This window comes from Malania oleifera, chromosome 10 (genome assembly GCF_029873635.1).
Source record: "Malania oleifera isolate guangnan ecotype guangnan chromosome 10, ASM2987363v1, whole genome shotgun sequence".
In the NCBI taxonomy this organism is placed as follows: Eukaryota; Viridiplantae; Streptophyta; class Magnoliopsida; order Santalales; family Ximeniaceae; genus Malania; species Malania oleifera.
The window spans coordinates 36,800,454-36,827,895 of NC_080426.1; the positions used below are offsets into that span (position 1 = coordinate 36,800,454).

The following is a 27,442-nucleotide window of genomic DNA, read 5'->3' on the forward strand; positions in this document are numbered from 1 at the left end:
AATTACGCTATACAGATTATACAGTTTTATTTACAGAGCTATGACTATACAATATTTTACAGAGTTATGAATGTACAGTGTTTTACAGTACAATGAAAATACAGTATTTCACAGAAATATGATTATACAACATTTTACAAAACCATAATTATACAGTATTTTACAAAACCATGATTATACAGTATTTTACAGAACCATGATTATACTGAATTTTATAGAATCATGATACACAGAGCATAGAACCATGACATATAGAAATACAGATTATACAGATTTACAGTTAATACAGTGTCATGGTTAATACAGAGAATTATAGAATCATGGTAATACAGTTTATACAAGATCATGGTAAAACAGATAAATATATAGAAATAGTATTACATAGTATCAGACCCTGATGGAACATAGCAGTTTACAGAGTATGGTATTGTAGTTATACAGTATAGAAAGTGCAACCTTACGTCTCAGATAGAGTATGGCGTTGAATGCCGATTATGCCACAGGTAGAGTAGAGTGCTCCCTGGCGTCCGGACCAGGTGGAGCGGGCCTTACGTGCTACAGACATATACAAAAATACAGTTAGACTAGCTCTGGTAGGCCAACCAGTGTTTAGTCCCTCCTACAGGCCGCACAACTCTGTCATGAGAGATTAAATCATGACATATAGTCATACAAGGAAGTTTTTAGAATTATATACATGTACAGTATACACAGAAAACAGAGATTACCCATTATAGTTAGAAGTATGATTGAATAGATAACTCAGAAATTCTGTATTTTAAACAACATAGGTGTGGGTTATTATACAGATACTTTTGCATGAATTCTCATTTATAGTTTAATTAAAGATTATGTTTTGTGTACATACTCATATGTCACACACTGGTAATAACATGTTTCTCCTTACTAAGAGGTGTCTCACCCCAGCATTATGAACATTTCAAGTGACCCAAAGAGACGTGCAGGGCCAACTCAAAAATAGAGGAAGCGGCTGAGTCGGTATAGTTTTGGGTTGAGTTTTGGGCTAAGTAGTAAAGCCCTTAGCATTCTTGGGATTTTTGGGAAATGATGTACATGTGTGTATATATGTATAGGTGGATCAGTAGTACTCGAGTATTGTGTATTTTGGGATATGGTTTGGATATTTATATTTTTTACATAGGTAATATACATGGAATGCACAGGTTACGATGGAACCCATTCCGAGCTGTGATAATGATAGATATTTATATATAGGGTATCAGAATTATGTTACATAGCTTGACAGAGTGAAAAAAAAAAATTTATTTGAAATTTTGGGTCGTTACAATTATGGTCACTTTGATTTATCAAACACAGACCCACGTATGTCATGGTGCAATGGTCATGAAGGGGTGGCTCGTAGTTGGACTAAACTTGATCGATTTCTTATTAATAATGCTTTTTCCAACCTATATGGTTCGGCTCAATTCAAATATCTGAGTTGGAATTCCTCAGATCATAGTCCTATGGTGGTTTATACGAATACATTATTCTCTTTGTATGGTCATACCCCATTTCAGTTCCTTAATATGTGGAGCTCGCATGATTTGTTTTTGTCGTGCGTTAAAGATGCCTAGATCGGGAATGACTTGGCCTCAGGTCTTTTAAAACTTGTTATTCGTCTAAAGAGAACTAAAGTTGCTTTACGTGCATAGAATAAAAATGTCTTTGGAAGAGTAGGAGAAACCCTAAAAGCTCTTGAGGAAAGGATGGAATCTCTGGAAAATCAACTACAAGTAGGTTTTTCTAAGGAGGTTGATGCCGATTAATTGACTACTAAGTTGGAGATTCAGGTGTGGGAGAATAGGGAAGCATCTCGCCCAGGACAAATTGCAAAAAAAAAAATGTGATATCTTTGGGATTTTTGGGAGGAGCTCGTGGCGGAGCTAGGAGTGAATTTCATGGCGATCCATTAGTATAAGGAAGGCAATAGTATGGCTAATTTTTTCACGAAAGGAGAAATGGGAAACAATGTCATTTACGAAGAATAACATCTTTTACCACATTCTCTAAAAGGTATACTTCAGATGGATAGGTTGGGTTTCACTTCCTTTCGTCATTAGTTCAACTCCCAAGTTTTTCTAGGTCTCTTTAGACTTGTTTCTTAGTTAGCATTGTTTGGATTTGTTGTATTGGTTTGGTTGGTTGTTAGTGTTGTTTTTGGGGAGGGTTTTAATTCATTATCTGTATTCTCCCTTTTCCTTATCTTGTAATCACGGTTTTCCTCCTCCAAAAGTGAGGGCATATCAATAAATGAATGGAGGTGCCGCCCTCCTTTAGTAAGAAAAAAAAAAATCCCAAAGTCGTTTATTCTGATTCCACATATTGATAATTTTGAACTATTTTTGTATCAGAGGAGTAGCTGTTGATCTACCTAATTTTTTCCATCCCTCTATGGAAATACCCCCAATATAGGAGGAATCCACCCAAGGAGGAGCTCACGTTAGATTAGCTAGCTGGTGAAGCAATGACTTACCAAAAGGTTTCCTCGAACCAGACGTAGATTGGTCCTCAAGTGCAAAGGCATAATTGTGAAATAAAATATCATGACGTGTGTATCTAAGGAATAGCTTCTTTATAGAAATTTGATTTTCTCATAATGTATCCTAATTTTTGACCAAAAAATTACAACAGCTTGCCAAACAAATACGTGTTCACAAAGGCACCCTCTATTTCAAGAGGATTCACGACATGTCAAGCCCTTGTAAGGTTCTTCGCTTTGTATCGAATTAAAGTGGAATGTTCCACACTAGCACTTCTGCATAATAACTCTACTGGTTATCAAATGATTGAACAATCGAGTGCAATTTACTTACGAATTTACATTTTTGTTAAAAGAATTTATGTTGTAAATCCTTACATAAGGATTCAAAAATAAATAGAAACAAAGTTCCAATATAAGGAACCCAAGAACGGTATACTTCAAATCATGTTATCCCTACCTATTACTTCTCTTATGAACTTCTTGTTGTGCAGAGTGCCCTAAATGTCAATGCGCAGCAAAAACCAACAAATCAAATCCAGAACAAATAATGCAAGTAACCAACGATGAATATACAGAATCAATCACTGACAAAGAGAATAAAGGACAGCAAATAAGAACACACGACACAAGAATTTACGTGGTTCGACAATGTGCCTACACCCATAGGAGCAAACGGCTGATTTTCAATATCAATTCGTCAAGCTTACATCAAGAGTTACAAATATAGCTTTTATATCAACCCTATGCGTACAGAAAACTTAGACTATATCTAAAACATTCATGTAGCAATCCCTGAAGGAAAAATCCTCCAAAATCTCCCAATCTACTGATCTCCCGAATCAAAATTTGTGATCTGTGCTAAACAATACGGTCGAAGGTTTTAGGAAAACCATCGACGATTTAATACCGAGGCCCAATACTGAAGACTGAAACCGTCGACAGTTTGATACCAAAAGCAAGTCGTCGATGCAACCATTGACCTAACTATTGATGGTTTCTTCCTGTAGCCTCCTTCCTTGTTCTTTGCTTCACCATACTTTCCCAATGCATGCGTTTATAAGCCACATATCCAACAATCTCCACCTTGGCGAATATTCACCACTTAGGAGAAATATGAAAGCATAACCCGCTGCTCCATCCGAGATAGTAAATTGGGACCGCCTCCTAACACTTGGAAACGTTAACTAAGTCCAAGCAATGCTTGAACTTGTTTGTGGTAACAGGAACTCCACCTAACTAAATACCCAGCTCCTTGAACAATCCTGTAAACTACAATACTTCCTTGGCAGCCTCAGCCCCTACCATGTACTCCTACTCAATTGTTGAAAATGCAACCAGAGATTATACCTTGGACTTTCAACAAATAAGCCTTCCTTCAACAATAAACACATATATTTTGAAGATCTCTTATCATTCAAGTCCCCTATGTAGTCTGCATCCACGAATCTCACAACTGACGGATCACTCTGTTGCTTGCCAAAACACCCCATTACATTGGCACAAGGGACCTTTGACATATCCTGAACATCACTGTCCGTCCTTGAGTACTGAGTGGTAGACAATTTACATTGATTCGGCAACGGTGTACCGGTGATCGATTTAACATTAACTATACCAAACTTATCCAACACCTTCTCCACAAAACCACCCTAAGATAACAATAATATCCATATAGTTATGTCCATGAAGTCACCCTAATATAACCCCAATCTCTCTGTAGCTTTATCCTTACGAATCTCCAACCCAAAAATCTTTTTGGCCACACCCAAAACCTTCATGTCAAATTTCTTTCTCAATAGAGTTTCTAACTAATTAACCTTAGTCAAAATCTTCCCAAAAATTAACATGTGATTCACATAAAACAACAAACAATTACTCACTTGCATTCTATCGCCATTTTCCCCTCTAGAAGCTCCACTGACTACCACATTTGATTCTTATGCAGTTACTCCATCTCCTCTACCATAGTACTCATCCATCTATTTTTATTTTTACTATGCATCACATCTTCAAAAATAGTAGAAACATTGCTGGTAGTAATGAATGCATAAGACATCTAAATCATCAAATTTATACCTAGACAGTGGCCTAATAGTGCATATGGGCCCATTATGATCCTGCTGGTCCCTCGAGCTAGAACTCCCTGTAATATGAACGATGTCATATCAGTCCTAAGTTTGTAACTCCACCTGCATCACAATCTCCTTTATGCTGCAGTTTATAATGTTATATTACTAGTCTCCTTAACTAGAACTTCCTACATTATGAACAAGGTCATCTCCGTCCAAAGTCTCTTAACTCCACTTGCATCACATGCTCTCATTATGCTGCAGCTTTTTGGCACATGTTTCTCTTTATCGACGAACGTTGCACCATGGCTTTATCATCAAAAAATATGTCTCCACTGATCACCACCTTGTTGCCATTGGATCCCATAGTTTGAACCCTCTTTTTTGATACCCCAGAAAAATGTACTGTCTAGACTTTGAATTAAGCTTAGATCTTACCTTACTAGAAACGTGCATGGCTGGACCTTCAAACTCTCTCAAATCAGAGTAGTCTACCACATAACTTATCCAAACCTCTTCTATAACTTTCCCATCTAGTGATACCCTTGGTGATCGATTAATCAAAAAACATGTCATACTCACTGACTTTACTAAGAAGTTCCTTGCAAGCCTCGCGTACAACCTAAGATGCTACTTGCAAAACTCCTTAAACACCAGCGTACTCAATTCCAATGTCTGACCTAAGGATCTTTCTCCCAGTCTGGTTTTCCACCTCAGCCACAAGTTAAACCTAACAAATATCTCTGACTTATACCACATGAAGTATCCTAAGACCTTTCGTGATAAACTCACGAGATACATATGTCCAGCTCGTGATGCTACCCTCTCTGATCCCCAAAAATCCAAATAAATGTAATTAAGAATACCCTCCGTTTTGTGTGTGGTTGCTTTACACAAAATAGTATTACCTTACTTAGAATTTGCAGCTGCAGATCCCCCTACAACTGTATTACCCAACAGTGCATAGATATTCCCCGATAAGTTTTTTCCCTTCATCATCATCAAGACGCCTTTATACACCTTCATTATCCCACTTTCAAACTTGTAACTATACCCGTTACAATCTAAAAGAACCAATGAAATCACATTCTTCCGTAGATTAGGTACATGTCTTATATCATATAACGTTTTTACCACACCATCATACATCTTAATTCTGATATCCCCCATTCCGACAACTTTGCAGACATCATATCCAATCAAGATGGAACCAGAACTTATCAATCTGTAAGTGGTGAACCAGTTTCGTTGGGCGTTATGTGATAAGAACATCTTGAGTCTAGGATCCAAAAATCAATGAGGTGTTCTGGACTCGACGAAACATAAAGCATATCACCATCACTATTCCCTGAGTCTCCTTCTTTCACTATATTTACAGATTTTGACGAACCCTCTTGAATTTCTACATTCCCCTTCTTCCACTCTGAACACTCTGATTTTATGTGCCCAATTTTTCCGCACTTAAAACATCAAACACCCTTCCTCCTCCTGGATTGCGATTGAATTTTTTTATTACTCGATCCACTCTAGAACTTGCTTCTCTTGTGATACTGATTACCTCTCACCACAAGTCCTTTACCTTGTGAACTTGCATTGCTGGTCTTCTTCCTCTAATGGAACCTGACTCACTTGAAAAATGAGCAACTCGGAAGTTATCCCAAGTATAGAAGTTTAGTCTTATAATAACTAGCCCAATAGTCAAATTATCTCCTCAGGAAATGCAGTTTAATTCTAAATTTTGCGTAATTTCAAAAGAAATTAAGAAAATAAAAGTTTATTGAACATAGTTCAAATTCAATTTCTTAGATTTTTGAGATTTTGTGATAGAATTTAAAACAACGACCCTAACTAAAGATTTAACACGCGTAAAAATTACCAATCAACTCACTAATTAAACAAAGACAAACTAAATTAAAATCAACCTTAACATAAGAACAAAGACCCAACTCAACAAATATTGAAATAAATAAACCTTGCAATATCTCAACAAAATAAAAATAAACTAAACTAACCAATAAATAAAACTCAGCTACCTAAATAAACTAGATTTAACACTAAATAACTCAAACATGATTCAACTCCAACAATGAAAAAAAAAAACTAAACTTGATAATAAGAATAAACTCAAACTAAAATTTTAAACTAACCTTAACAAGAATTAAACTCAAGCAAAGTTTTAAATAAAAATAACTAAACCTTGAACACTAAAAAAAAACTCCAACAAGATAATCAAAATGACATTAAAATAATAAATGACAAAGTTCTAAGAATATTTAAAGTGACATTAAACAAAAAGAAAAAAAATAAAACAGTTAAATCAGAGAGAGAGAGAGAGAGAGAGAGAGAGAGGAGATGAGAGAAAGAAAGATAGGGAAAGAAGAAGAGAAGCAGGCTGTGTGGTGTGGTGTGGGTAATTGGAGTTGCTCGAGTTTCTCTTCCACGCAGCAGCACAGTAGACTGCAAACAGCAACAGTAGCAAGAGCAGGGTACAACAGCAACAGACGAGAGGAGAGCCAAGAGAGAGAGACGAGACAGAGCTGAGAGAGAAGGCTAAGAGAGAGAGACGAGACAGAGCTGAGAGAGAAGAACCGCGAGGAGAAGATGAGAGCCTGAGAGAAGAGGGAGACGAGAGAAACGAGAGACGAGAGGGCTGAGAGCTGAGGCGCTGGAAACCCAGCAAAAGAAAAGATAAAAAAATACCAAACCCTAGGATGCCTCCCCTTTTTATAATTCAATCCCAGCGCCTAGCCTTCCCACACGGGCCTCTCTTTTTTTCTTCTTGTTCTTTTTTTAAAGCCCTCCAAACCTCTTCATGCTCATGGGCCTAGCGCATGCCTGCTTTGCTTGTTCAAAGCCCAGCTCACAACACGGCAAGCCCCTAATTCGGCCTTCAAGCATGCACACTTCGAAGCGAACACGTGTTCGTTCACACAAACACGTACATTTAATTTCAGATTTAATTTCCAAAATCTTTCCATGAAGCTCGTGTCTTTATTAAGTCCCACGCACGACTATGGTTCTTCACTCAATGCTCGATTTCTTTCATTTTTATCTCGACTTTAGTTTCCAAAAATTATCTTGTAACAATAAAACACAAATATACTTAAATTCACAGCAAAATAGGATAATTATCTAAAAATTATCAAGCGATCTCACTGATTTAAATATTGAACATAATCGGGCATTTAATTAAAATCATAATCTTTAATGCATGAATTAAATATCTAATTATGTATCTTTGACGCGTAATTAAAATCCCAACATTGCACTCGTGGTATCCTCTAACTCTAGGGTTTCTTTTTCCCATATCAGATTCGTAACCAGATTCTCATACATAGGAGATGTAGGTAGGGAATTTAGCAACATCAACATCATGTCTTCGTCCTCGAACTTCACATCAACTCGCTTCAAATCGTTGATGATCCAATTAAATACGTTGATATGTTGACTCAGGTTCAAACTGTCACACCTTGAACCCGCCAAATGGGGTCCGGGGTGTGATGTGATCTAATCACGTGTGTCTGATATCATAACCTCAATCGCGCAGTGAAAAAATAAATAAACATCCTCAATAATATGCCAAAATTCTATATAAACATCCCAAAAAGAAATTTCCCAATATCCAGTATCCATATATACATCTCAGAAAACTAAATAAAACATAAACCCAAAAATACTTCCAAGATCTGTACCCTCTCACAAAAATGTTATGCCAACAAACCCAGCCCTGAGCTTGCTAAGCTCGATCACGCAGAGGTCATAAAAAAGATGAATTGTATAACGGGTGAGACACATCTCAGTAAGATAAAATAAATTAATACCAGTGTGTGACTATCATGAGGTTTGTGCACAAAATATAATCATTATTTACAAATTAATCGACAATTATGAAATCATTCTCTGTCCCTACTCACACGCATGCAGCGTATTTTACTAACGAGAGTTTCTCAAGGATTGGGGTGATTACTCGCCCATACAAGTAACACCCATCTACTCTGATACCTTATGCAACCGGGTATGGCTACAACTGATGTTCATTAAGGCACTTACCTTACTCAATAAGCCCTCAAGTAGATAGTTTGTCTCGTATTCACACACAATCACACAATTATTTATCAGCGGAAGTTCTCGAGGATAGAGGAGATTACACGTCCATACATGTAACGCCCATCTGCTCTAATTTCATTTGTAACCTTACCCAATCAATTCGGATGCGATTACAACTAATACTCATCAAGGCACTCATCTTACTCAGTAAGCCCTTAAGCGGAGAGTTTTGCTTCTTCCTAATTACATATAATACTACAATATATAATACATTTATTCTTTACTCTATATCTATTATCCCCGTAATACTCATCTCTTCATGATCTCAGTTCTCACATTTCTCAGTATTTCACATCACATATATTTCTCATCACATAATATGTCGCATTGCATAATATCTCGCATCGCATAATCTATTCCCACAATTCACATCACATAATTTGTATTCACATTCACTGTTCTCATGTTATACATTGGTTAAATTTACAATTATGCATTTAGAACTCACTTCCAGATGGATAAATACTGTCATGCTTACCCCCATAATGGGTTGTGCGGCCCGTATGCTAGACTTAACCCTGGTTGGCCCACCAAAGTTAAATCAATAACAACCTCTTCAGTCTATAAGTCTGAATGGTTGTTCCCATACTGATCTAGACTCCAACGTGACTCTACCCTTCTCAACATAAACGACCATCCTGTCTCCACACTCTCTCTAAGACGTGCCGGTGCACTAACTCTTCAGAAATCACACGCAACAGTATTGTGCCTACTATGGTCCACCGGAGTTTTCAAACCATAACTTGCAATTTAACATTCACATTTAGTTCTGTTTTAAACAATCACACACAATATATATTCTCAACACATTTTAGTATTTCCAACATCTCATAAATATATCATAATTCAACACAGTATATTCACTTTACTCAAACCACACAATTTGAATAATACACATAATTATATCATCTGAAATAATAAGACAACCCATGTTTATCATCTATTTCATTGAAAATACACGTTAAATTATCTCCACAATTTATCCAGAAAATCCATTACTTTAATCATTCCATTTTTTCAAATAATAACTAATAATACAACCCTCAGCTCAAAATTACAGTTCAAACGGTTGGCTTTTCAAAACCCACATGATAATCATATATATATATACATATAATTTCCATTTTAACCGATTAAATTACAAAATTACTAACCTAATCTATTCCCTTTACCTTATTCACGGAGACTGTGCCTGTAAGATTCCTAAAACGATGCCTACGACGTTCAGAGCGCAAACTCTATAACCACATATTTCAATATAATCAGCTAAATCTTGGAATAATAATTATTTTAATATCCCTAAGCTCACTCACTCCCGTTAACCAGTTAAATTCTAAAAACGAAGGATGATCCACTTCTCATATTTAAATTTAATCTCTAACATATTAAAAAAAATACCAATATGATCAAATCCTCGCGGTTTAATCTAATTTCAAAATATTCCCAGAATTCTAATTTAATCGAATCCTCGCAATTTAACTTAATTCTAAAATGTTCCCCAAAAATTCAATTTAATCAAATTCTTGTAGTTTAATTTAATCTCAGGAATATCTCTAGAAATCCAATATAATCCAATCCTACAGTTTAAATTAATCTTAGGAATATCTCCAAAAATCTAATTTAATTAATTCCCTACAATTTAACTTATTCCCAAAACACTCCCAAAAATCTAATATAATTAAATACTACAATTTAATCGGTTAAATTTTTAAAACAACTCACATAATTTGTACTCCTCACCTTAGCCTCGGAGTAGTCCTTAGAAAGCCCAATTCAAAATTCCGCTCTGGTCAAATTGACGAAGATCAACGTTAGGCCCTAGAAATGATGTTTGATTGTCAATTAGGCTGAAGATTTGAGAGAAATTGAGGAAAGAGAGTAGGTTTACCTTACTGCAAGAGTGGTGCCTACAACGCTCTTACGAAAAATTCACTTCGATTAAATTGACGATGGCAGAGAATGAAACCCAACGGTATTTTCCGTTTTCTGATCGGCCGAGTATTTGCCAAGAAAATGAAGAGAGAGAGAGAGAGAGAGAGAGAGAGAGGAAAGGCTAAGGAGAGAGACGAGAGCAGGAGAGAGAGACGTCTTCGGCTGTGTGTGTGTGTGTGTGTGTGTGTGTGTGAAATCAAAGATCAGATTGAATTTTCAATTCAATCTAATCCTAAACATCTACATTCCATATAATATTATTATATTCAAATATATATATATATATATATATCTATCTTTATTTCAATTAGTTTTTTTTTTCATACTATTTCTTTTATTTGTTTATTTAATTAATTAATTTAATAATATTTAATTAATTGATTGATTAATAATAATTTTTTTTCCTAGTTATTACACGAACCCTCTTTCATCTTAAGCCCATAGAGTCTTTGCTTAAGATACAACTTCTTCGATAAAGACTTGGGCATACACTGACTCTCCAATTTTAGCCAAACTGCCGCACAATTCCTCATCCATGATGTGATACATCATGTCATCGGCCAGACAAAACCTGATAGTAGCCACAATCTTCACTTCCAACTCCTTCCAACTCATGTCGTCCATGTCTTTCGGCTTCCTTCCGTATAGTGCTTTCACCATACCTTACTGCACTAACACATCCTTAACCCTCCTCTACCAAAGTCTGAAGTTTCCCGTTCCATCGAACTTACCAATATCAAACTTTGTAGAAGAAATCTCAGTCATTGCAATCAATAGCTCTAATACCAATTTGTTGTGAAGAGTTGCCTAAATGCCAATACGCAGCGGAAACCAACAAATCAAATTCGAAACAAATAATGCAAGCAACCAATGATGAATATACGGAAACAATCACTCACAAAGATAATAAAGGAAAACAAATAAGAACACACGACACAAAAGTTTATGTGGTTCGGCAATGTGCCCACGTCCACAGGAGCAAGCGATTAATTTTCACTATCAATTCGTCAAGCTTACATTAAGGGTTACAAATATGGTTTTTATATCAACCCTATGTGTACAGAAGACTTAGACTATATCAAAAATACTCTTGTAGCAATCTCCAGAGGAAAATCCTTCGAAATCTCAATCTACTAATCTCCCAATTCAAAATTTGTGATCTGGGCCGAACAATACCATTAACGATTTCAGGCGAACTGTAGACGGTTTAATACTGAGGCCCAATACTGAAGACTAAAACCGTCGACAATTTGATACTGAGAGCAAACCGTCAATGCAACTGTCCACCTAACCGTCAACGATTTCTTCCTACAACCTCCTTCCTTGTTCTTTGCTTCACCATCATTTCCCGACACATGCGTTTCGCTTAATATGAGCCACATATCCAACATTTCTCTTCTGAGCGTAGTAAGGAAGCTACGTAGGAAAGGCTCAAAGCCAATCATAGGGAACAGTAAAGCTTTGTAAGGTCTTTCAAAATCCAATTCTGAAAGATTTCGTTGCAACTAATAAGTAATAGTATAAAAAAATAAATATAAGTAATACAAAAATCCCAAATAAGGGAACCCTAGGAGACCTGCCGACTCCAACTACCATCAATGTACGATCCATACGAAAAAGGGGGGAAAGCTCTCCCTTCCTGACTCTCCTATAGCTAGATCCTCTGGAACATACTAGAACTACTGACACCTGCCACAGGGTAAACCACTGCCTAAAAATTTCAACTCCAAAGTAATAATACTAAGTGATCTACCTAAACTGTGGGATGTAAAAATGCATGGCAAGATAAATTATGTATATCAATGGAAGAAATAACAATGTCTAAAAGAGTCGATACACAGAATGCCTAGTATCCATCATCTTAAAATAAAAATAAAAAATAAAGGAAGCAAAACCATTCGAAAGTGTAACGGTTCTTCTTTGGCCCAATGGGTCTCATGATTGTTTTGTCTTGCAAAAATTGTTTCACATAGTTGAAGTTTAAACCTTTCTTATATGTCCAAGATATCTCTAGTACATGTCAGATGTGGGATCGTGACACAAAGCCTTCATGCATTTAAAACCTTGTGGGCTCAACTCCGCAAAATTAACTAATTTTCTCTCTTGGATTTAGCTCTAATTTATATATTTAACAGGTTGTGAGCATTAGAAGTTTTTGGAGGTTAATGGTGAGTGTCAAATTTATTATTATTATTATTATTATTATTATTATTATTATTATTATTATTATTATTGTTTTTGTGAAAGTTTAGGAGCATTGTATCTAAAATACTGTTGCAAAGTTCAAACTTATCATACTTTATAGAAAGATTTCTCGTTTTAGGTGTCCTAATGTAACATAGACATCCAATACTTCCTTTCTTGATTGTTGAAGTAAACCTTGCATTGTTCTACCACCCATGCAGGCACACAAAAACTGTTATACTTGATTCCTAAAAAATGTATTTATCCACAAAAATGAAGCCAGGGCATCAAGTCAAGCTGTTAACATTTTGTTGATTTCTCATTTCTAACGTTCTGAACATGTCGAAGTTTGATGCTTGCATCCGTGTATGGGCCATAGATTAAAGTTTCTCTCCGGTTTGATACTTGGTCTGGGTTTAAGATAGTGTATTGTATAAACTAGGCCATTGGACATGCTTATGTATAGATTTGGTGGCCAGGTAGTTAGATATCAACATGGTGACTGGGTCTCAGCTCAGTTTATGATGCATACTTAGGTTCCATCTGATTCTTAGTTCTATAGACTCCTCTCAGCTCTTAACAACAGTATATCATAAGAGAGAAATGGCCAGTTAGTGCTAGCTTCAATTATGTTTAATCAGCAGACAATCTGGTTAAGATTCTAGTATGCACTTTGGTGATATTGAGGATTTGCCTAAAAAAGAGTGGGGAGGGGGGGTGGGGTTGAGGGAGAGGTCAAGAAAAAGGTAAGAGTTAGAGCAATATTTTCAATGGGTAAGAATGATTTAGTTATAAGGTTTTGTAAGTAAATGTTCCTTTAGATGAGATGCATATATAAATACCCCAAAAGGAAGCATCATGAGAAATGGGTAGCATTGTTAATTTGTCCAACTCCGTTTCGTTATGTCGCAGCCATGTTCAGAGTATCATTTGCCTTGGTCATCACTACAGTTGATGGTTCCCATCCACAAGGAAGATCATATTATTTCAGAGAACATATACGTAGAAGTTGATCATCTAGTTTCAGTTGCTTGTTTCAGCTCATAGGTAGTCAGAAGTTTAGAAGATTAAATGCCTAATTCATGACAGAATAATGGGCTGTAAGAATGATAATTATTCACAGCCATGCTTGATTTCACATACTTCAAATTAGAAATTGTATGTTGCGTCCATTGAAGTTTCATCAAACATGATCACCGTGCTTATTCACCCTTCGATTTTTTGAGGTTGTTCTTACTCCTGAGCTTGCAATTAGGTGCAGAAAAGAGGGCTGGTTTAGGTTATTGTAATCAAGTGAATTACGCTTCTCAATTAATCTAATAATCAAGTAACTGTTTGATGTTTTATCTTTGATACTTACATTTAATGTTTGAATGAGGATCATTATAATGTAGCAGATTCTAGATATTTAGCGCCGTATCGTAGTGAACAACCACATGAAAGATTTAGAGGAGCAGCTCTACTTACAGGAAAGTATGAATTGTTTAGCTGCTGCCATTCATCACAGCAGAAGTCTTGATCAAGCAGATTCGCTTGGGAGCCTTTTGATTGAAATCCAGAGAGAATCGATGAACCAAAGTAATAGGTTGATAATTTGCGGAAGAAGATCATCAGACATGGGGGAAACTGTTACCTGTGAGAGACGAAGAGAATCGCCCACTTGTCCATACGGCGGCGGCAGAAGACGTGAAGAGACACTGTGCCTCGCGAGAGAGCGATTGACGGCTAGGCGGGCCATTTCAAATTAGAAGAGCGGGCTGGCTTGGGTTTCAATTTTGCCAAGGCTAAGTGTAAAAGAGTATTGGACTCAATTCCGGTGAAGTGGGTGTCCACTTTGATTCACTGCATTTATCCTATAATAACACATGTCAAGTATAATTTGAGTTTAAACCATTTTTATAAACCTAAAATGGGACTACTTCAACCCAACTTGTTGATTTAACGGGTTAGGCAACTCCGATTCCAATATTCAATAAATTCTATTTAACTTGTAAGTATCATTTTTCTTTTGAAAAATTAATTCATACTTGTTGAAAACTTAAAATGTTAAAGTTAAAAATAATAAATAATGAGAATTGTTGTTGATGTTCACTCAACCAACTTGTATTGAATCATTACCAAAGAATAGTTTCGAACAATATTTAAATTTGCTTATAAATTGGATTTTTCTATAAACTTAGTATATAGGTAAGGCTACAATACAACATTTAACCTCTCTAACTCAAATGCACTTGATGGGAGAAATATGATTAACCAACAATATTCCTTCAAATTCAAACATCTTACATGGCATATAGAATATATTTAAATAAAAATATTCCTTCAAATTCAAACAACTTGAATGAACAACTAACTCAATATTGTAGGCTCTTTAATGTCTTTTACCATTTTCATTGTCAAATAGACCACTTGAATATATTAGCAATCAATCTGGATTAAAATTCTTACTTACATTCAAACCACAAAATTTAGAATTTAAAATTTTACTAATTTAATTATCCAAGAAGTCAAACATAACTAATTAAAATTAAAGGAAACCAATATTTGTCTTCTAACTCCTCCAATTTTTAAGTCTACTGTTTTGAATTTTCACTGCCAATTTCCCACTACTTCTGCAATTCTAACTTTTTGATCTTTTATCACTTTTTAACTTCTCAACTTCAAGTGCTCGTACTCTTAGCAATTCTTAAGCAATTCCTTTATTTACTTGTGTCTGTATCTGTGTGTTTGTCCCTTCTCACTCTCAGAAGTCCACTATTTATAGGCTTGGAGATTCATTCAATTTAATACTGATTAGATCTATTGACATCCAATTTAATCAATCAAATTTATTTCAAGTTGACTTACTTTTTTTTTTCTTTTCACACTTTTCACGTCTAATTGTTGGATTTTATTTTGTTCTTACAAGTTTGAAGATGCTGACCCACCTCTCTTTTTTATTCCATTTTTCCTTTTTCTATTTTTTTAATGTTTCATTTTTTAAAAAAAATTTTCATGTATTTAGAAATTATCCTGTATTTTCTTATTTTATTGAATAAAAATTTGGTCCAATTTTTGTTATACAAGCCCCGAAAAAAATAGGGTCTCTATAATCGCTACAACAATAAATAACTTGAACATATATATGTCGTCATGAAGTCACTATTTAATATAATAGTAATAATATGTTAGTTGTGGCTCTTATACTTCTATTTTGGTAAACAAATAAGGAATGAGGAAAAACATGAAAGGGCCAGCACAACAGGACTCGTCGATGAGAGCCTGTGCTCGTCGATGAGGGAACAGTAGAGGTTCGTCGACAAAGGTTCTGAAGCTCGTCGACGAACAATTACAGAGAGCAGGAAATTTTCAGACTTCAGAACTCGTCGACGAGAACTCTATATTCGTCAAGGAAGTGTCTTCTTGATCTCATCGACGAGGCTTTGTGTTCATCGACGAGAGGTGCCTGGGCTGCGACAGTTTTCTGAAATTTTGAATTTTTGAACGTTGGGTGGTTAGGCAAATGGGGGGAAACCTCCGAGGAAACTCTATATATGTCATCTAGGCATATTTTGAGAGAGAGAGAGAGAGAGAGTGAGTGATCATTATTGAAGTTTATTGTGTACAATTTGATTTCCTTAGTGAAATTTGTGTGTCATTGCTTCCGTGAATGTAGGATTTTCCGAACCACGTAAATCTTTGTGTTGATCTTGTTCTAGTTGTGTGTTATTTATTTCTTGTTGTTTATTTCGTTGTGCATCGTTATTATACGATCCATTTCACAACAAATTGGTATTAGAGTGATTGTTGTTATGGCATCGGGATCGTATTCTGCAAGATTTGACATTATCAAATTCGATGGAACTGGAAACTTTGGTTTATGACAGAGGAGAGTGAAAGATATTCCAGTGCAACAAGAAATGACTAAGGCTCTGCTTGATACTCAACCGAAAGAAATGGATGATGTAACGCCCCAACCTGGGTCTGCCAGGGAGCACTGCGTCTCTCCTCCTCCACTTGGACCAGACGACAAGGGGTGGGCCTTATCGGACTAATGGCTAGCCCCACAAACCAATACGTGTCCTTTTCAATGTGTTTTGTCCTCACTCACACACTTCCTGAAAAAACTTCCCACGAGGTCACCCATCCCAATATTGCTCCAAGCCAAGCACGCTTAACTATAAAGTTCTTATGGGAAAACTCCCGAAAAGAAAGGTGCACCTTGTTGATATGGGTAGTAACATCTAATCTTTTAAGTCTTTCTTCCATGGGGTATCACATTCTCCCCCACTTATAGAACGCAACGTCCTCGTTACGAACCAACATTTCCAAACCTAGGCGATGTGAATCTCATCACACTTCCAACTGGGTGTTGACTTTGATACCATTTGTCACGCCCCAACCTGGGTCTGTTAGGGAGCACTGTGTCTCTCCTCCTCCACCTGGACCAGACAACAGGGGGTGGGCCTTATCGAACTAATGACTGATCCCACAAACCAACATGTGTCCTTTTCAATTTGTTTTGTTCTCACTCACACACTTCCTGAAAAAACTTCCCAGGGTCACTCATCCCAATATTGCTCCAAGCCAAGCACGCTTAACTATGGAGTTCTTATGGGAAAGCTCCCGAAAAGAAATGTGCACCTTGTAGATATGGGTAGTAACATCTAATCTTTTAAGTCTTTCATCCATGGGGTATCATAGATGAAGCAACATGATTAGATTTGAAAGCAAAGGCAACATCGAAAATACACTTGTGTTTGGCCTATGAAGTTCTTTATTGGGTGATGGAGGAGGATTCTCCAGCGGCTATATGACGAAAGTTAGAAAGTAGGTACATGTATAAATCCCTCAGTAACAAACTTTTTCTTAAGCAATGTTTATATTGGCTTAAGATGGTAGAAGGATCTAATCTAGATCAACACATCAATGCATTTAATCAAATCATAAGTGATCTTATGAGAGTTGATGTGAAGTTTGATGAGGATGATAAGGTTTTGATGCTGTTAAATTCTTTACCCTCGACTCATACCTACGAAAATCTTGTGACCACTCTTACGTGGGGAAAAGAAACACTTGATTTGGAAGAAGTAACAAGTGCTTTGTTAAATTTTCATCAAAGGTTGGAAATATGTGATGAAGGGGAAGGAATTGTGGTAAAGGGTTGTAATGAGCGAGGCAAAGGAAAGTTTTAAAAGGGTTTCATAAAAAATCCCGAAATCAATCCAAGAAGAAGAAGGAAATCTGGTGTTATAAATGCGGTAAAAAGGGGCATGTGAAACCGAAGTGTCCAAATTGGAAGAAGGGAAATGCCAATAAGCATGAGGGGATTTCTAAATCTGTAAATGTTGTTCAAGAAGAGGATTTAGCAGATAGTGATGTTCTATCAGTTTCAATAGAGTTGGATAATCTAACGGACTCTTGGATACTTGTGTAAGAACCTGAACCGGGATATGTGGGTTTAATTAATGAAGAGAGGGGTAAAAAGGTAATTAAACAATCTTCGTCGACGAAGCCAGATTTCGTCGACGAAGGTCTCATATTTCTCGTTGACGGGGAGCAGGTGTTCGTCGACGAGGAGAAGCCGAGGGGTTTCAAAAAATCAAAAACCTCAGGCTCATTGACGAGGTCATGGTCTTGTCAACGAAAAGACTATAAGGGCTCGTTGACGAGGATGCAGTTCGTCGACGAAAGCTGCTGAGTAAAGGGTACTATAAGTATCCATATTCATTACTTCTCAGCTAAGAAATCTCATTTTCTCTCTCTATCTCTCTAGAAACTCTTCCTACTCTAGATCTCTCTAGATTTCTTCACCATTTGTTGTGAGAATCGTTAATTCGAAGTTACTATGAGGATTGTGGAAGGATTCTCTACAAGTTCTACGGATCGAATTTTCGATTCGGCTCTTTTCGGGTTTTGGCGTAAAATTGAGGTAAGGCTCGGTTTTCAATTCTGATATGGTAGTTTTGTAGAGAACAGTCTTGTGAGTATATTCTACACTGAGATTTGTAGGTTTTGGAACTCGGTTCACTGTTTAGGGACCTTAGGGTTTGGGATTTGCCATTTGGGGGAAAGGTAAGGGGAATCTATTTATGTCGGTTATTTTTGAAATTGGACTCGGTAGAACTGTGGTTCACAGTCCTATGTGTGTTTTGGCTACTTATTTTAGGGGATTTAACAAGGAAAACTATGGGTTTTTCATTATTACAGTTTTGGGAAAAATGGGTCGACGGGCTGCATCCCTAATTTTGTTGAAAACCGAATGTATATGTTGATTTATACTGTGTTCTAGGGATGGTCATTCCTTGACTTGTTTTAAACTATATGTGTTTGGAAAACCATGATTTTAGATTACTAAATGGGTGTGGCTTGTTTGGTTATATGAGCATGCATGTTTATGTTGTGTTTGGTTGAAATGCGAGTAGGAACACGGTTCCAAATTTGTTCCAGGTACTGAGAGTGTCTGACTCTATATCCGAGGGCGTATGAAATCACTGGCCATGTTTGGTAAGAGTGTCCGGCTCTATATTCGAGGGCGTGAGCCTTACCGACTGATCATCGAAGGCTGTGGATCCACCAATTTAGTGTCGGTACGATGCCATGGGAGTCTAGGACTAGCCATATGTCGGTGGCGCCGTGTTTCATGGGTTGGCTATGAGCCACCACCATATGTCGCTGGCCGACTTCGGGCCGAAGAGTGTGATGACACCGGGATTGCTGATCATGTGTGTGTGCGTGTATGCACTGTTGTGAAATTAGTACTGGAACTGCATTTAATTGTATATGTGTTGCGTCATGATAACACTCAAATGTCACACGCCGATATAACTTACATTCTTCCTTACTGAGAGGTGTCTCACCCCTGCTATACATACATATTTTTCAAGTCTTTCGAGTAACCGGAACTAGCGTCCTTGTGTCGGGAGCGTAGTGGCCGGTGTACTGCGGGTAGCGCTTGAGTAAGTGTTAAGACTTGTGTTTTGTGGGTTGCCATTTTGAGATATGTTGGGCACCCGATTGTACGTTGTGTGATAAAGCCTTGTTTTTCCTCTTGTATAGACTTTGGTATGGTACCAAGTTTGTATAGAAAGACCTTATTTCTGCTGCGTATATTCTGTTGTGTTTGGATGTGAATAAGGTGCCTAGGAACCCCACGAGGTCGGACCCTCATCCTTTGTACTGTATCTTTAGATGTTTTGTTGGATACAGGGACAGGTTAGGTTACATTCTCACCCTTGGGTCCCATTTTCGGGTTCGGGGTGTGACAACTTGACTCGACATGTTCTTATCACATAACTCCAAACAAGGAGTGCTTCAACACTTATAGGTTAGTAAATTCTGGATCAGTTCTTATGGGTAACAATGCTTCTTACAAGATCGTTGGCATAGGAGATGTAAAGATAAAGATGTTTGGTGGTGTTGGAAGAACATTGTGTAATGTAATACATATACCTGAGTTGAGAAAGAGTCTGATATCTTTTGGTACTTTGGATTGTAATGGCTTTAATTACAAGTCCAAAGGTGGAGTATTTACAGTATGGAAAGGTAATCTGACTGTGATGAAAGGGCTGAAACTGGATGGGAATATTTACACGTTGCAGGGAACTACCGTTGTAGGTGGAGTTGTAGTTGTGGATGCTAAATCAGATGAGATCGTCTTGTGGCATATGCATCTTGGGCATATCGGAGAACATGACATGAAAGAACTACACAAAAGAAAATTGTTGAAAGGTTTGAAATCATGTCAATTGGAATTTTGTAGATTTTGTGTTTTTGAAAAACAGAACAGGGCAAAATTCAGTTCAGCTACACACAAGACGAAAGGAATTCTTGACTATGTACATTTAGATGTTTGGGGCCCGATTAGAGTTGCATCAAAGGGTGGACATATGTACCATGTGAGTTTCATTGATGATTACTCACGAAAGGTTTGGGTTTACTTCTTACGTCACAAATCTAGTACGTTTGCCAAGTTTAAGATTCGGAAGGTTGAAGTGGAAAACCTGATAGGGAGGAGAATCAAATATATAAGGTTGGATAATGGGACCGAGTATGTTGATTCTCGGTTTATGGAGTTTTGTGCGGAGCAGGGCATCAAGAGACATTTTACAACTCACCGGACACCTCAGCAAAATGGCGTGGCAGAACGAATGAACCGGACTCTTTCTGATAGGGCTCGGTGTCTCAAATTGAATGTAGGGCTACCAAAGAACTTCTAGGCTGAGGCAGTTAGTATGACTTGTTTTCTGGTTAACCGATCACCAAGGGCATCACTAGTGGGTAAAGTGGCAGAAGAGGTTTGGACGAGAAATGTAGTAGACTACTCCGAATTGAAGGTATTCGGGTGTTCAACCTATGTCCACGTGTCTAGTGAGGAGAGGTCTAAGCTTGACCTGAAGTCTCATCATTGCATCTTCTTAGGATATCTAGAGGGTGTGAAGGGGTATAAGTTGTGGGACCCAGTGGCAAATAAGGTGGTGATCAATAAAGATGTAGTCTTTGATGAGAAGGCTATGGTGAAGCGTACTCAAGAGTTTGATGAACGGAAACAGGAGCCAGAAAGCTGGGGCAGTGATGAACATGTTGTGCAGATGGAGTTGGAAGCTCAGGGCAACGAAAATGATCTTGGTACCATGGTTGCAGGGAGCTCTAGCTCAAGAAACTAGAAAATTGATGATATTCCTATACGGAGATTCAGACGTACTATCAAGCCTCCATCAAGGTATGGTTTTGATGAGTTAGTATCTTATGTTTTCCTTACTTGTTGCAACTATCCAACTTCTTTTCAAGAGGTAGTGCATGACCATGAGAAAGATAGGTGGATGGGAGCGATGATGGAGGAGATGAAATCATTACATAAGAATCTAACTTGGGATTTGGTGAAGCTTCCAGATGGGAAGAGACTAATAGGTTACAAATGGGTGTATAGGAAGGAGGAAGCAATTTTAGAAAAGGAATTAGAGAAATTCAAGGCACGGTTGGTGGCAAAAGGATACGCACAAAAGAAGGGGATAGATTATGATGAGATCTTTTCTCCAGTGGTCCGACATACTTCTATTAGAGTTGTGTTGGGGTTGATAGCTTATTACAATCTTCATTTGAAACAAATGGATGTGAAGACGACATTTCTTCATGGTGACTTGGAAGAGCAAATCTACATGGTATAGCCGGAGGGATTCATTGAACCAGGAAAAGAAAATTTTGTTTGCAGGTTGAAGAAATATCTTTATGGGTTGAAACAGTCTCCAAGGCAATGGTATAAACGATTTGATTCGTACATGATGAAGATTGGCTACAAATGGTGTGAGTATGATTGATGCGTTTATGTGAATAAACTTGATGATGGTTCTTTTGTTTTCGTATTATTGTACGTTGATGACATGTTGATAGCTGCAAAGGATTTAACTGAGGTGAATCAATTAAAGGAACTGTTGCATAAGGAATTTTACATGAATGATCTTGATTCAGCCAAGAAAATACTAAGGATGGAGATTCTCCGTGACAAGACTGCAGGGAGATTATGGTTATCTCAGGGCGGTTGTGTTCAAAATGTGTTGGAGAGGTTTAACATGGCTAATGTAAGACCGATGTGTACACCTCTAGCGAATCATTTCAAGTTGTCTACTACAGATTGCTCAAGTTTGGATGAGGAAATCCGGGACATGTCAAAGGTCCCCTATGCTAGTGTTGTGGGAAGTTTAATGCATGTCATGGTATGTACGAGGCCAGATTTAGCTCATGTAATGAGTGTGGTGAGCAAGTTCCTCTCTAATCCAAAAAGGCAGCATTGGGAAGTCGTCAAATGGATACTTAGATACTTGAGGGGTACATCGGGATATGACATCATGTTCGGCAAGTAACAAGGTTTTCCTTCAGTTATGGGATTTGTTGATGCAAATTATGCAGGGGATATGGATGCTAGAAGGTCTACAACGGGATATGTGTTTACCCTTTTTGGAGGACTGGTATGTTGGAGATCCATGATACAGTCTCTAGTTGCATTTTCCACGACTGAGGCGGAATATATGGCAGTTGCCAAAGTTACAAAGGAAGCCTTTTGACTTATTGGTTTAGTTAGAGAGCTGGGGTTACAGCAAGATGGTGTGGTTCTGTATTATGATAGTCAAAGTGTCATTACTTGGCGAAGAATCAGGTATATCATGCTAAGACCAAGCACATTGATGTGAGATTCCACAGGGTTCGTGAATCGATTGCTTCAGGTGAACTTGCGTTGGATAAAGTTCACACATCTGATAATGCAGCGGATATTCTGACGAAATCAATTACTTCATAGAAGTTCAAGCATTGCTTGGACTTACTCCATGTCTCCAAGTGATAGAAGAGAGACATACTCAACTAAACTTTTTTAAGTTCAAAGAGAAATAGTTCATTGTTTTTTTAGATTCTCCTAAGGGGCGTATAATCGCCAAGGTGGAGATTGTAAGTTGTGGCTCTTATACTTCTATTTTTGTAAGTAAAGGAATGAGGAAAAACATGAAAGGCGCAACACAGCAGGACTTGTCGACAAGAGCCTATGCTCATCGATGAGGGAATAGTAGAGGTTCGTCGACGAAGGTTCTAAAGCTCGTCGACGAACAATTACCAAGAGCAGGAAATTTTCAAACTTCAAGACTCGTCGACGAGAACTCTATATTCGTTGACGAAGGGTCTTCTTGGTCTCGTCGACGAGGCTCTGTGTTCATCGACGAGAGGCGCCTGGGCAACGGCAATTTTCTAAAATGTTGAATTTTTGAACATTAGGTGGTTGGGCAAATGGGGGGAAACCTCTGAGAAAACTCTATATATGTCATCTGGCATATTTTGAGAGAGAGAGAGAGAGAGAGAGAGAGAGAGTAATCATTATTGAAGTGTATTGTGTACAATTTGATTTCCTTAGTGAAATTTGTGTGTCATTGCTTCCATGGATGTAGGTTTTGTCGAATCACGTAAATCTATGTATTGATCTTGTTCTAGTTGTGTGTTATTTATTTCTTATTGTTTATTCCGCTGTGTATCTTCATTATACGATCCATTTCACAACATAATATTAATTATGCTTCATGTAATTGAAATCAACAATTTTAACTCTGTAATTCAGATACAAAATAAGATATTTAAATTTCCAATTAAACTAACATAAATATTTTTTTCTCAGAAAAACTAAAAATTAATGACAACTTTAAAAATTATTTCAATTTGATAAAATAAAATATTATTTCCAACATAATGACTAATTTTCAACTCAATATATTTTACTTAATAACTAATTCCAAATCAAATTCTTATTACTAGAAATTTCAACTAAACTAATGTAATTATTATTTTCTTACAAAAATAGATTTAACTATAACTTAAGATTTTTTTCCTAAAACTATTCTTTTTATTTTTAAAAATTAATAGAAATTACTTCTTTAACAAAACTTTGCTACTACTGACAAATTTTGAACAAATATTAACTTTTATTCGAAACAAATATCTAAATGAAAATTTCTCAACAAATATTAGTCCCTATTTGCTTCAAATAAACATTATTTCTAACAAAATTCCAATGAATAATTATTTTCAAGTCAGTTAAAAATATTATTTCCAAAATAATATATTATCAAGGCTGAAAAAAATTATCACAAGTAATAAAATATTACAAAATTGGAAAAAATAATAATGATAATATTATGATTCAATCACAATAATATCAAACAAATTTTACTTCACATACATAAACCTCAATCTCACACAAAATATATTAATAATAATACATCATAATCATAAAAATACCTCAATATTATAATGAAACCAATGCAAGAAATCAAACCTTAAAGTCCAATTGCTCAGTTGTATTATACCAGTAAGTAGAAAAGCAGAGAAAATCAACTTCAAATGTATAAAGGAGAGTATTTCTTTATGATTACTTGACTTGAAGATAAGTATTTATGCTGGTGATCATTCTTTCTCTTAGTGAAAATGTTCACTGACAATGTGTTTAGTGACCGTTGAAAGAGAGCCATTGGAGGAGAGCCTTTGGGGGAGTAAGGAAGTTGAAGGAAGGAAGGAAGAAGTGAGGAGGGAGGAATGTGGAAGGGAGGGAGAAAAAAAAAGAGAGAAGAAAGGGGGGCATGGGCATGCAAGGGAGCAAGGCCTTGCCACGTAAGCAGACCAATCATAAAAAACTCATACTGATCGTTGTTTTTTTTTTTTTAATATAAGAACCGAATTTTGAAGAATCGATTTTGTGTTTGACAAGACAAATTCTGTCTGAGGGCAGGGGGCTTGCACATGGCAGGCGAGCAGGGCGCGCAGAGGAGGATTTAAATCCTGCCCATTCATTTTTTTTTATATATATACAACTGACTTTTAAAAATTCAGTTTCCTTATTGACATGATATGATAGACACGCTGGGGGGGGAGGGGTAGAGGAGGGGGCCCGACATGTGGCATAGGCGGAGGAGGCCTAGGGGAGGGAATAGACTAGGCAAAGCGGATCGGATCAGATAATCCAAGGTAGATAAAGTAGATTATCGGGTAAAAAAATCATAATCCATATTCGACTCGTTCAAGTAGCAGATTAGGCAGTTTTGGGTTGGATAATTGATGGCTAATGGGCGGATAATCCGTCATTCTAAAATATAATTTATTTTGTGTCATAATAATTTAAGTAGCTAAATTCAGGAAAAAAATGTTATATATTAGTTATAAACTTGCATGAAATGAAACTACATGATTAATTACATGCAATATTTGAAGAAGAAGCAGCAGGCAACATAAAAGAACTAGAAAATAAGAAAAAGCAGAAGAAAAACTAAAGAAGATGAACTGAAGAAGAAGAAAAAGCAAAGCCAAAAGTAGAGCAAGAAGAAGAAGAAGAGTTGTAGAAGAAGAAGAGGAAGAAAAAGAAGCAAAGCTGCAGAGAAGAAGAAGAAGAAGAAGTAGAAGCAAAGCTGCAAAAGAAGAAGAGGAAGAGGAAGAAGAAGAAGAAGAAGACTTACTATTTTGAACTTCGAAATAGATGAAGTAGATGAACTCACGAAGGCTTGAAGGATCAAAGACGATCTTGCGAAGAGCTCCTTCTGGTTCGAAATGTCAATGACGAACTCACAAAGCTCCTGACGAACTCGCAAAGGGCTCCTACTTGTTCAAAGTGTGGAAGACCAACTCACGAAGCTCCTGCTAGTACGAAGGGTCAACGACAAACTCATGAAGCTCCTGACAAACTCGCGAAGGGCTCCTATTGGTTCAAAGTATGGAAGACAAACTCATGAAGCTCCTGCTAGTTCGAAGGATCGAAGATGAACTCGCGAAGGGTCGGAGGGCAGAGGGCTTCGAAGGGTCGAAGAAGAAGGGTTCCATGCTGGCTCTCTGTTGGCTTATATCAAATAGGGCTAGGGCTCATTCTACTTTGGCAATTTGAGAATCTAGGACTGGGCTGGCCTGGGAGTGGGAGGGGCCGAGCGGGGCTGGGGGCTATGTCTGTGTGGCGTGTGGGTCGTGTGGGCACTGGGCTCTAGGCCCTTGGGTAGTGGGTTGTTGTGCTTTTATGGGTTAATCAGTAATAGACTTTTAAGCGGGTTGGCAGATATATGTCGGATAAACTCGACCCGACTCGCTAAGGAGGCGGATATGAAAATGGAAAATCATATTCGTCTCATTTAGCAAGCGATTGATTATAAGTCAGTTAAAACGAGTCAGATGTAGTTTGGATTAACGAATTTTTATCCACTTTGCAAAGTCTAGGAGGGAATCAATTTAAATAGTTTGAAATTTTTTTTTTTTAATGTCAGACTTGACCTTCCAAAAGCCGGTTCTGACTTAGACAAGGCCAATCCCTAACAGTAGCACGAGAATCATTAGGTTTCCATTTTTTTAAAAAAGTATCTGAAGCAATTTTTGGAAAGTCGATTTTCAATTATAGTTCAAATCACTAACTTTTTTTTTTTTATTATTGGGAATCAACTTTTAAAAAGTCGATTTTGCTTTCAATTCAACCACTTTTGATATTTTAATTTTTTTATATTAAAATCGACTTTTGAATAGTAGTTTCTGTTCATTTTTGTAAAAAAAACTCAGACATACTATAGTTTTTTTTTTCTTTTAAAAAAAAATAGAGGGCTAAACGAACTTCACTTGGCATCAAACACGTCAAAATTTAAAGGGAGTTGTGGTAGGAAGGTAGCGCAGCCTAGCTAGACCTACATTAGTTGGTTTGGTTCTACCGACCAACCTTTTTTATGTTGACCTTTTCCCTTCCCTTCATCATATCCTTCTTTGTGGCTATGCGGTTGGGGTTAGGGCTGTCCAGTTGGCAGGTGTATATATATAAAAAACTCGTATTCATAATCAGTTTCATAGAAATTAAAAGAGAACATAGAAAATAGTAATATTAATTTTATTTTTATTTTTAATTTTATTTTTATAGTGGTAATATTTATAGATATGCTGTTTTGGTCTTTTTAGAAGATTGGACTTCAATTATTTTCAAAATTTTCTTTGTATATTAAACTTGAATAATGCTAGTATACATAAACAACATTTTTAATGAAATATATATTTTTATTTTAGCAAATTATTACACATATATCTTTATATGTACGTATCTGTGTGTTTTATTTATTTATTTATTTATAAAATAAATAAGTTAAATCGCTAACCTGAACTATCCCACTTGGTAATC

The 27,442-nt window shown here is 36.8% G+C and overlaps 1 long non-coding RNA gene across 1 annotated transcript; it reads right to left on the reverse strand.

Annotated features, from left to right (window-relative positions):
* Positions 1-452: 452 nt before the first annotated feature.
* Positions 453-14,518, reverse strand: LOC131166073 (uncharacterized). The gene is made up of 3 exons (XR_009139728.1): positions 14,432-14,518; positions 14,266-14,339; positions 453-555 (listed from the first exon to the last, which is right to left on the reverse strand). It is a non-coding gene; the product is annotated as an uncharacterized LOC131166073 (long non-coding RNA).
* Between the last annotated feature and the right edge of the window lie 12,924 nt (positions 14,519-27,442).